The sequence below is a fragment of the Stegodyphus dumicola genome, chromosome 9 (genome assembly GCF_044657685.1).
Source record: "Stegodyphus dumicola isolate Sdum_Otavi_A_Nest chromosome 9, ASM4465768v1".
Lineage (NCBI taxonomy): Eukaryota > Metazoa > Arthropoda > Arachnida > Araneae > Eresidae > Stegodyphus > Stegodyphus dumicola.
Genome location: NC_140776.1, coordinates 7,242,570 through 7,254,682, shown reverse-complemented (window position 1 = coordinate 7,254,682; position 12,113 = coordinate 7,242,570). Strand labels below are relative to the sequence as shown.

Here is a 12,113-nt window from a genome sequence, read left to right as displayed (position 1 = left end):
GAAAATTCTCTGCCTCAGGCTGATTCAGTCTCCATTCGAGTAGCTCATATAGTAGCCCTAGTACAGAACGCAAGAGGAAATTGCTTACAGGCGAAAGCTTCAGAAAATTCTCTGTCTCAGGCTGATTCAGTCTCCATTCGAGTAGCTCATATAAGTAGCCCTAGTACAGAACGCAAGAGGAAATTGCTTACAGGCGAAAGCAAAGCAATGGAATTGTGTTTTGTTAATTAGAAACTGACACTGGAGAAGCTAACAGAGTTTATCGCAATTCCGAACGAAGAAACAGTAAAGGATAAAGATGAAACAGACGCTGTTAATTCAAACAAGATTTCTCAATGAAACTTGAAATGAAATTTATCCTTTTGCAGGAGAGTGAACCAATCAGGTTTTTAAAATGAATCTTCTCGTACAAAACAGATTGAAGTTTAAAAAAGGACATTAAAATTCCCTGCAGACTTATCAAGAATTATGCATAGACTTTGAAACAAAGAGAAGGGAAAAAAACGCAGGTTTTTACCTTGATAACAGATTATCGATTAACCTTTTTATTGAATTCATTTTCATCATTAAATCCATTTAATATTAGTAAATCCTATCAGTAATTTACGCATCTATTTGTATTTCTATCATTTAAATTTCAGTTACTCAAATTTTGCACGAATGTTTAATATTGCACCGAATCCATCATTTTGTATGTTCTCCTAATCTCAACAACCAGGCAACATCAAAAGACTCTAACCCCCGAGGATAGTGACGGATTAGTGTAACAATACACGCCTGGACAAACGTTTTGGCCGAAGTACCCCATTATAGATTTTTTTTTTTTCCCGTATTCTCGCAACAGGTTACCCATCACTTGTGAGCCATGATCAGAACTAAAGAAACTGGCAGCATTTCCACACTAAACCTCACAGGATGCAAAGGATCACAGGATAAATAAATGCAAAGAAATTATACGTTTTTAACTTTTATTACATTACCAGATTATTAGACAAAAATGTACAATATGCAACATTACCAGAAGAATGCACTGATGTGGTCCCGAAGACTATGTCGTATCTCTCGATAGTCATCATTATACTTTAAAAACAGATTATAAAAAGACGTTCAAGTGATTCCGTTTCGCTTCTGAACAGTCCTTTTTTACATTTGTCAATAGTCTTCATATAACATCATCAGTCTTCATCTACTATTATAATCAATAGTTCATTCTACGATCAATACTTCATCTACTATAGTCATCAACTTAAGGTCTTCATTTATTATAATCAATACTGATAGCCATCCATGTTTTTCATTCACGGGTGACAGGTGAAAATATGGGGGGACACCAGAACATCAGTATGAGATTTTACAGATATAGTAAACCTGTAAACCCTCACACTAACCGTCCTAGAGAAAAGACCTTGCCAGGGGTCTCGCGAGCGCCCAGTTGGCGAAACTTACAAGCTTGAGGCACTGGGGTATTAAACTGATAATTTACTGGATGAGACAGCGCTCCGCGCGTCCGCTATTTTTATGGGACGGAGGCTGTTGTATTTGATCACTATTCAGAGTACACTGTGATGTACAGTAGAGCCTCCATGGGCATTAATGGGTCAATCTTACAGAAGCATGAACCTAGCTTTGTGATGCAACATTGCAGAGACATTAGGATTTTTTTGGAAGCAAGAGAGATGAAAAATTAGCAATCGCCTTCGCCGGGAATCGGACCACGGACCTAAGGAATACCGGCCCAGCATGCAGAACCACTACACCGCGAAGGCACGCTAGGAAGGCGGGAGAAATACCTTATATACTCCCCCTTTTTAAAGGGCGACTGAGGTTTTCAGGGGACCCAATCGCCAAATTATGGGTGTGGAGAAACCTCATCCAACACCCTTTTAGTTCAGGTGTCACTTTAGAGACATTAGGTTTTTGGAAGCAGAAGATATGAAAAATGAGCAATCGCTTTCGCCGGGAATCGAACCACGGATCTCGGGATACCGGCCCAGCATGAAGAACCATTACACCACGAAGGCACTCTAGGAGAGCGGGGGAATAACCTTATATACTCCCCTTTTATAGGGCGACTGGGGGTTTAGGGTACCCAATCGCCAAATCCTGAGTGTGGAGAGTCATCATCCACAACCTTTTAAGTTCGGGCGCCACTGTAGAGACATTAGGAAGGCGGGAGAAATACCTTATAACATTAAGACTATTGCTTAGGTTGTAAATACATATAAAGTTATGTTCATTTCTTAGGGGAAGGTTGCAATAATAGATTGAATAATTATTTCGGTAATTGATTATAATAATTTGATAAATATTATTTCAATTATTGAACGCGCCTATTACACATATAATACAGAAAACTCATAAGATAATTTTACATTAATTAGGAAGTAGTAGTTGAAAAGCATTGGAATACATATCAACCTTCCAAGGGTTATGGACATAAAATACCGAAGGATGGCTTTCCCATTCGTTATACATGAGATTTTCTGCTAAATCTTTATCTATCCGATTGATGCTTTGGATGCATATTGGAAGGAAAGGAGACAAGATACAAAGTGCTCATTTCGAATCATAATCAAGAAAATACCTCTTATTCATGATATTTTGGGGGACTTTAAAATTTCTGGGCCAAACCCGTAAATAAGAGAGTTAAATTAAATAAGATACCTTAAGTTATAACTATATACAAAATGATAGAGTCCGATTTCTTTATTGGGAATTGATTTCGGTGATTTGAGGAACATGTTAAGCGGGGCTGGTAATGAGAGAAATTGGTGTTTCTGTTTCGTAGAAAAGCCCTGTCGTGTTATGGAGATGTATAGAGATCCTAGTTACTCGTTATCACTATTCTTATTCAGCTCTTGGGTTCATCGTGCATCAGTTTTTAAGTTCAGTAATCAGTTCATATTTCGTTGAGCCCATATTTGAACCCGTTTGGTTATTGAGGTACGTAGGCTCTGTTCTGACAGCTTTGCTAAGAGATGTCTCTTTGCCTTGTGGTATTGGGAGAAATTTGAAAAATTTCTGTTCCATATGAGTTTTACTTTATTATTTTTTTTTTGATCTTAGGTTGCCACGTTGAAAGACGGTTTTTTTTTTTCCATCTTAACGAGTAGTAAAGCATCGTAGATAGCTCGCCATCAAAATTCAGCAAGGTGACGACGCAGAGTCGGGGTGGTGTTCTTCTTGTATTCTGTATAATTATTAGTTTAAAATGACCTTATAGTCATTCTATCATTTGAAAGCTGGCAACACACAGGATCAACAAAATTCTTTTCACAGTTTACCGTCAGGTGGGTGTATGATGGGATTCAGACTCAAAACCAAAGGCAACCCTGTTGGCTAAAGTGGTATTAAAGTAAGCCACCTGTCGTTATCCTGTTGTTACCAATCTGACTGCTGTTACCAATCTAAATCGTTATACTGTTGTAACCAATCTGTTGTTACCAATCAATTACCTGACAATGGTCAGCACAAGCCCACAACATTCATGGTGACAAGGAGTCAAATGCGTCTGTCGTTGGCAAGAGCCTTGAGAACCATACAGGTGGCAGCCCGACTTAGCTCCGACCTGAATTTTGAGAGAGAGAGAGCACCCGGTGGGGACGGGTCCAAAGGCCTTCTACCCCTCTTTCCCTACCACCAAAGCTCTCGAAAGACTTTCGGCTTACGATATATTTAGAGTGATCCCATGCTGCACGGACACTATATATTTACAAAAACCCCTACTTTCTCCCGGATTCGAATCCAGGCCCTTCGTTACCTTAGTCAGAGTCACTAACCACTATCCTGGTTCGGCGCACCTGTTCTTATGGCAGGTCACCTTTGTAAGAAGAGGGTTTTTTTTTTTTTTTTTTTTTTTTTTTTTTTTTCCAAATGGGGGTGGCGAAAATAATTTACCATTTTTAGCTATAAATTGCTAATATCAGGCAAAATGAATTCTAACATAAAAATTAATAAATTTCTAGCAGCCAACAGTTTTGCGACATGAATGGCGCTGTATTATATCCTTCATTTTTTTTCTAAATTTCAGGTATTTATTTTGTAGTGAAGATTCTTGAAACTACTTGTAAATGACTATTGATGATGCTCGACCACAAAATGCTTTTTTTTTTTTTTTTTAGAGTAGTGTAAAATTTGCTGATTTTTTTCCCTGACTGTACAATTCTCTTAAACGATACCACACTGCAGATTTATAATGTTAGCTGATGGTTCACTCCCCGAAACAGCAATTTCCATGAAAATGTATCAAGATCGCAAAACATTTTTCAATTTTTCGAAAATCTCTAAATCTTGCTAATGAAGGATGATTTATGATCTACGAAACTCTGTCTTTACTTGAATAAAACAAAACGTTGTAAAACAGTAGACTTTAAATTTATGAAACATAAAAATGCAGAAAAATTTAATTATTGTAATAAATATGACTGTCGCTCGCGGGCCACATATTGGTAAGGTAAAAAGTAGATAGTTCAGCCCTACTTAATGTAAATATTTACCAAAAGCTATGCGTACATTTTCTGAGCTCTGTAACCTTGGCACACAACGAATATCAAAAATAAAAGATATAAGTTTACACGAATGCCAAGCATTTAAAACTAAATTTCAAACATTGTAGCAATATAAAGCAAAAAATTTAAATAAAAGTTTATCCAAAATTTTTAATAAAATAGATTTATTTTTTTGATATAGTTACAAAATGTGCGCATGTCTTTCACCTTGCTATTGTGATTATTTCATAATAAATTAAATAAAAAGCAGAATCAAAATTGTTACTTTTATGTAAAACCAAATAAACATAACGAAAATATAAATTAATTATTTATAGCGTAAATAGAATCGAGCATTTTTGGTGCAAAAAAACGTGAAAAATCTACTGTACCCTCGCTTAGAATCGAACCACGGTTCTTCCAATTGCTATAGCTGGATGTGTTAACTCAAAAGTGGTGCTCAAAATGACATCAAGAAACAATGGTGGGTAACTGAAAGTTTTGAAGTACTCTTTTTCTTAATATCTAATTTTGCGGCTTTTTATGTAATTCTTTAATTTATGACTTCTTTAACTTATGTGTTCATTTGTTTATTATTATTCCATTACTAAATCATTAAAAAATAGCCTCTTCTACACCAACTCTCCAGAACAATTATATAATTTCGTCCTGATAAATCGGAAATATATATATGTGGGTTGAGGATCTAAGGAACAGGGTAAAATTGCACTTCTCCAAAAGTGCTTACATAGGAATGCCTTATTCCTCACATCCCAACCCTACGCAAGGTGCGACGGGACAGAAGGACAAATTTATTCAGCTAAATCCAAGTAATGGCGAATTTGCGTGCAACACAGTTTAATTTAGGCACTGCAGGTTGTCGCGCCCGTTTTTCAACAGGTAAAATTCATCCAGCCGACAATCGAACTAAGGATCTTTCAATTATTAGCTAGATGCGCTAATATTGACTTTAGTGCATAATCACCACTAAAGTTCGCTCGCGAGGAATGACTTAATTCTCTGCGAGATATACAGAACTTCGGATGACCATAAGCACTCATCAATATAATTTGAAAATAGGCTTGCAGGAATCTTGACATCGAACACAACACTAACCATAGCAAAACAACCAACAATTCACAGTTCAGTGTCGAGTATTTAAATAAAGCAAACTGTATAGTTATCATTTTTTACAGGTAAATTCAAAAAGAAAGTTTTGTGAAATTGGTTACAAAATGGTTAGAAAAGTCATGGCAGCGAGCGAGGACAAACATCAAATGTTTGCTTATAAAGATTTATATATTGTCTGTTTAAGAACCATACTGCAATTAATTGGAATAATATCCATACAGCAATAAAGTTCTTGTCATAAACAGTGCGCCATATTTAAGTCGATCATTTCACCGAGTGTTTGAATATGCTCTCATAACCAAGAACTTCAAATAATGATGGCATATGCATGTATACTCTCCAAAAGCTTAATAGTAGATATATAAATAATAGCTTAATAAATAGATAGATAAATAAAATAAAGAGAATAGTAGATGATTTTGGCACTTCCCCCCGTGACTCGAAATTTTGTATCTGGCTACTAAGGCTAGTGTATGTTCTTGATTAAGGTACAATTAATGGATCCTCTCCGCTTAAAAAAGAATAAGCTATTTTTTTTAATTCTTTGGAATTAAAGTGCAATACATGCTTATAAATTTACATTTTCAAACTGATAGTAGTTTATCTAAATGACACAGAAGAACAAAAGCACATTCAAAAACATATGGGGCAACATAAGAAACACATTTTTATTACAGCAGTTCCGTTTCATGAAAAGTTGAAACGACTTTCGGAACAAAATATTTTGCGCCACCTATTATTTCAAAATATTTTTAATCATAAAAGTTAGCTATCAATATAAACTACGAAAGCCTATTTAAACAGCTCACCTTAAAATACGGAGTCTGTTTGTTAGCTATGCAAATAAGAATCACATCAGATCCGTATCCTATAGCTCAGCATGTTGTCCGTTAACTTCCTTATGCTTAGCTGCATGTTCGATATTTTTACTACTTATTCAAACATTGTTAGCACCATAATAGTTTAATAATTTTTTTAGTAACTCGTTGGCATATTTTCTAGCAATTACAAACAATCGAAATTAATCTACTTATATTTTACTAAAAACGGGTTCGAAATATTTGAATATTGTTACCTATTCAGATTATTTGATCATTTATTCAAGTCAAAACAGTACAAACACTAACTGTTTTAAAAAAGGATTCCTTCAGGAACTACACAGGAAATTAGCTTGGATTCACTCAATGCTCAAGAAAGGCCAAGCAAATCAGATGCAGCCAGCCAATTTACTTACGGGCAATCGGACTCGTGTCGAAACAACACTGTTAAAATTGTCTGAAACTTGGCACGTATATTAAAATACATCACATGTGTATGGTCTCAAAATAAATGAAGCAGAAAACAAAAACGTTTGATCGACTAACATAACTTTTAACATTTTCTAGCAGTTTTACTTTTAATCGTTATGTGCTTCGGCACGTATAGTTGCTTTATGCTTTCTGAAATTAATATAATAAATTACATTAAACAACATTTGGAATTCTTTCTCAAAGATAAACTAAAGTCTATTTTCTCGGTAAACTAAACATTTCAAAGCAGGACAGACCTTGATATTTTAACAAAATCAGTTACTAAAACAGCAATTATTTTACTCTACATAAATGATCCCCACTCCAACCCCCCCCCCGAAAAAAAAAACCTCTCCCATCACTCGCTTCGGTATTTAAATCTAAAGTATCTAAAATCAAAGACTAAAAATTCCTGTCCCTTGTTTTCATGTATGCAGAATGCATGTAAAAATATTTTCTAGATCCTCACTCGGCGAATTACTGTATTTTACGAAATAGTACGATTTCTCCTACAGTGGACAAAAAATATTTACAGGTACAACATCAAAGTTAGATTTACTAACTAAGAATAAAAATAATATTTATTTAAGACCAGGAGTATAAAATTATTATATAATATTACTTAACAATTTCTAGCCAAATATAATAATCTCCACGTTAATTATTTCTATCTTCACAAAAGATTCTTGATCTCGTGCAAACCTTATCAATGCTTAATAGTCATCGTCACCACTCCTATTACATAAATGATTTATCAGCACTAATATTATATGAAAAACCTTTGTCTGTGTCATTTACGTAGACCATAGCAGACACTATTAAACACGTAAAACCGTCATCCACCAAATCGTATCCCAGAAAGTGGCGGTCATAGAAATGGAAATACACCTCTGTTCTATGTTTTTATTTGAATTCATCGTAAAAAGTGTACTGAAGTCAACTCTAATTCAAAACGGAAAAAGTGCATTGTATTAATTAAATATTCCCTTAATTTGATGACTGCATCTTAATTACATAAATAATGAAGTTATATGAAAATCCTATAATCCACTTAAAAACCAATTAAATTGAACACTCATAGAGCCTGACTCGCTTTGGGAGAACAAAACTAGTTTCCAACCCTATCCAGAAGGTAATTATCGCTGTGTCTGAAATTTAAAGTACAGAGCCTTGGAAAGGATTTAAAATAAACTTTCTTATTTAAATTCAAACTTTGGACATAAATGCACGTTCTTGTGCTAACAGGATTCAAAGCACACTTGTGGCGATGTAATTAAAATAACAGTCAAAATTAAAACGTAGGCTAGTAGAAGACTACACAATTAAATTTTGAACTAAGCTGGCTCGAAACACTTCTAACCGCTGTATCAAATTTAAATGTCGGCAGCAAAACGTGAAGTCGAATAATTATAAACCTATCACAGCTACGTAACGTGGCAACGATGGGCAGAAACACGCTTTGTCTTACTATCCAAAATTATCGTAAATCCTCCTCTCTAACTCGATTTACACTCTCTGGAAGAAACGGAAAGGACAAGTGATAGTAAACACCTAAATCACAGTAACTGGTTAGCTTCAGATAAATACCCTACAACTCTTAAAGCAAAAATTATAACAATTTTCAACAAAAGTGTGGCAAATGTGTATTAATTAACTCGCAATAAAAATTGAAAGAATTTGGTAAACTTCATACCAGTGTCAAAGGTCTTTGAAAATCTAGATGGCTTTATGAGTTAATGTTAGCTTGTTCTTTTCACAGTAACAGCATTTTCTGTAAAAATTTCCGACTTCGACAAGCTACTAAAATTTCGAAATCTCAAAAATTAAATATTCGACAGTCTATTATATGGCGTGCTCAGTTTTAATTTTTATAACAACTAAATTGCAGTTTGTTAGGAATTTTTACGTCGTTCCTTACATTTGCTTGATTTTTGAAAATTTCCTTATCCTAGTAAGGCTTTAGGGTTGTAATAATTAGCATGTAGTTTTATTCTTCTTCGGGACGTGCTGCGGTTACAGTAAGTATATATATGACAGTAATGATCTTATATAGAAAATAACGTTAGTTACTGTACTTAAAATATTAAACTTAAAAATTTGTTTAATTTTTTTAATTAATTAAATTCTGAATTATTTGAAAAGGTTCTACAGAAAACATTTTAGCTACAAATGCTCTTCTTTGAAAAAATATTGATAAATAAAAATTTTAAATAAATAGATTAAATATACCTTCGATGAATTCAATTAATCAAAAATTTGTTCTTCTGTCATGCATTTTTGTGCCAAAGTAAAAATATGTTCAGTGTAAAAATCAGAAAAAGCTAGCTTTATTTTGGTTAGATCTAGAAGAGCCTTTTCAAGAAAATAAGTAAGTACAGACCAAGAAATGGATTTAACCATATTAATTTGAGTGCTTTAAATGTTTTTCTTAAATTTTACTGCTTCAGTACCTTTGAAGCTTTTATATTGGTATCGTTTAAAAACAAAAATAAAATAATATTACTTGAAAATTTTAGAGATAAAACTGTTTATAAATGAGGAGTAGAATTTTTCACAAACATTACAAATTAAGAGCGGAAACCTCGCTCATCGCTGATTCTGTTCACATTCGCTAGATTTAGCCTGTACAAATACTGACAAGTTCCTTTCCAGTGTCTAACTAAAAATTTGACATGAAACTGCTAAATGAAAAATTTTGTAAAAAACTATTAAATGAAAAACTAAATCACCTAAAACCTATTTCTAATGTTCTTACAGTGATTAAGCAGAAAATATATCTTAGTGCCTAACTGCTGTCAGATAATAATTCTTTTTCTTAACGCTTCATGTCACAGTAAAGTTCTTACTTTCTGCACGCTTCGTGAAAATGAAAATGTAAATTCTAGCTTCAAATATAAAATTATCGTTAGACTAAAATTATAAAAATATAATATAGCCGAAATTATTTCAAAATCTTAAAATACAAAGCGAACTTGTTTTACATTTTAAACAAAAAATTTTTAACTATATTTAAATTACAAGATTAACATAGGAAATAAAATACGTATACTGCTTTAAAAAGTAATTTGAGTAAGTTCTTTTATTCAAAATCTATTCAAGAATTTAATAAATAAATTCCAATAAATAAAAAAATTAAAAAATTTCGTTCAAATAAAATTCAAAGTTTTTATTCAAAATCTATATTAATTTAATGTTGCTTTTCTGCCTAGTTTTAAACATGAAATATTTCTTCATTTGTTTTAAGATTTTTTTCTCCTAATCTTAAATCATAAAATTGTGGGATCACAAACTCAGGCTAAAGCAAATTTTAATGTACGAAAATTAAATCAACTCTTAAAGTGAATTCAGGCGGTAAATCATTCATTTGATCTTTCACAGCCTTTTAAATGATGCAGATATTCCATTATAGTAAGATAAAATTTGAATTTTAAAATGTTCGTATCAGTTTTTTGCGAGTCGCTCCTAATTTCGTATCAAATTCAAAGAAATTTAATATTTTATGAATCTGTGCTTAAGATGTCTTGTTATTCTTTTCTGAATTTCTTTTTAAAAAAACTGCAGACCAATCCCTAAAATTACACACTTAAATAAATATTAATATTTGACCAGTGAAAAAAAAAGTTATAAAATCTGTCTCTGGCAGCAAGTGCCTTTTTGTAGTAATTTAAAATAAATATATAATTTCAAATAAAAGTCTTTTACTGAGAACTACACCTAATCATTCGGTCACAAACACTTTACCATTATTTGTTTAATAACTAGTATGAAGTCGTACCTCGTCCTAGAAGAAGCAAAAAAAATGTAGGTACATGGAATTTTGTTATTATGATATTTGATTGGATTTAGAAGTGCTACTGCTAAACAGACTGAGTAAATACAGCCACTCAACAACATGTAAAGTCAATACTTAAGTATTAGGTACCTATTTATGAATTTAAGAATAACGTGCAATGCGCACAGTAAGAAGGCGAAAAATGGTATGCAAAAATCATTGATTCGAGAAAACATTTTAAACAAAGAAGCGTTTTGTTCTAGAACATTTCTAAAATTTAAATGAGATATCTATTCAATTACGTGTAAGGCTAATTGTTAAAATCAGTCATATGTATGAATTTACGAATGGCGTGCAATGCACATGGTAAGAATTCGAGGAAGCATTAAAAACAAAAGAATGTTTTGCTGTAAAATGTTTCTAAAACTGAAATGAGATATAATGCATGAAAGTGTAATGCCTTTTCTAAAATAAAAATGCAAATATATACAAAAGAATCGGTTTTCGGCCTTGAGCATATCTTAGTTTTCTTAAAAGACGTTGAAATTCTGCTCGCTCTTGAACTCTATGCAGAATATGAAAACGTGACTTACCCATTAATTGTTCCTTCTTAAGGAAGAAGAAAAAAGTTGCTTTCCTTTAGAGATGTTGCAAATTTGGGATTCCCGTCGGTTATCAGTTAGAAGTACTCTGACGTCACAAGGTAACCCTTTCCCTTAATTGGGCCACAATTATTACATCACCAGATAACCAACCACCTGAGCCAGCGCGAGACCGTAGGGCGACCCGCCGTTTCCGGAGACCTGTTCCTCGGCGGATTTCGGTCCGCGGATAGCCTGGAGAGGCGTTCTGTATGACTGGCGATCCTTGTTCCTCACGGTCACGTGGCACGCGGGGATGCTGGGGAGGACGGAGGGATGCTAATCTTTCGGGGGGTGGAGACCTCGCGACATAAAGGGGCGGAGATAGCGACGAATGAGGTGGGGAGGCGAGAGAGCCTCTGCTGCGACGACGCACTGCGTCCCCAATATCTCTCGGATGAATGTTATTTTTTAATCTTTTGCTTTCACTTCGTTTTTCATCCGTTTTTGACTTTTTCTCCTTCTCTCGACACCCTCGCCCTCCCATCTCCGTTCCGTCATAATCTTTGATCTGAGGGTATATACATAAATTAAATCAGAAAGATGTTTGCAGTAAAGATACGCATCACCAACATTCCAGACTATCGCTTTAGCAAATCTTCATTATTTTTTAAAGGCTTCTTAAACTTGTAGCAAACAATTGCTTCACTGAATCACCTTTAGCCCACAAGTTAATACTTCATTAAGAACGAATGAATAAATAATAGAACGTGTATAAGATACACTGGCAAAATAAGGAAGACCAGGTCACCTTTAACTGAAAACAAGAAAGAAAGATTAAAAAGTTTTTGGA

At 33.8% G+C, this 12,113-nt stretch overlaps 1 protein-coding gene across 1 annotated transcript in view; it reads right to left on the bottom strand.

Annotated features, from left to right (window-relative positions):
* The window catches only part of LOC118202605 (LIM/homeobox protein Lhx9-like), a 111,785-nt gene extending 100,154 nt beyond the window's left edge, over nt 1–11,631 (bottom strand). Inside the window, exon 1 of the mRNA XM_035374782.2 lies at nt 11,273–11,631. The gene's annotated coding sequence lies outside the window, so the exon portion shown is untranslated. The remainder of the gene's footprint in view (nt 1–11,272) is intronic.
* Nucleotides 11,632–12,113: the final 482 nt, after the last annotated feature.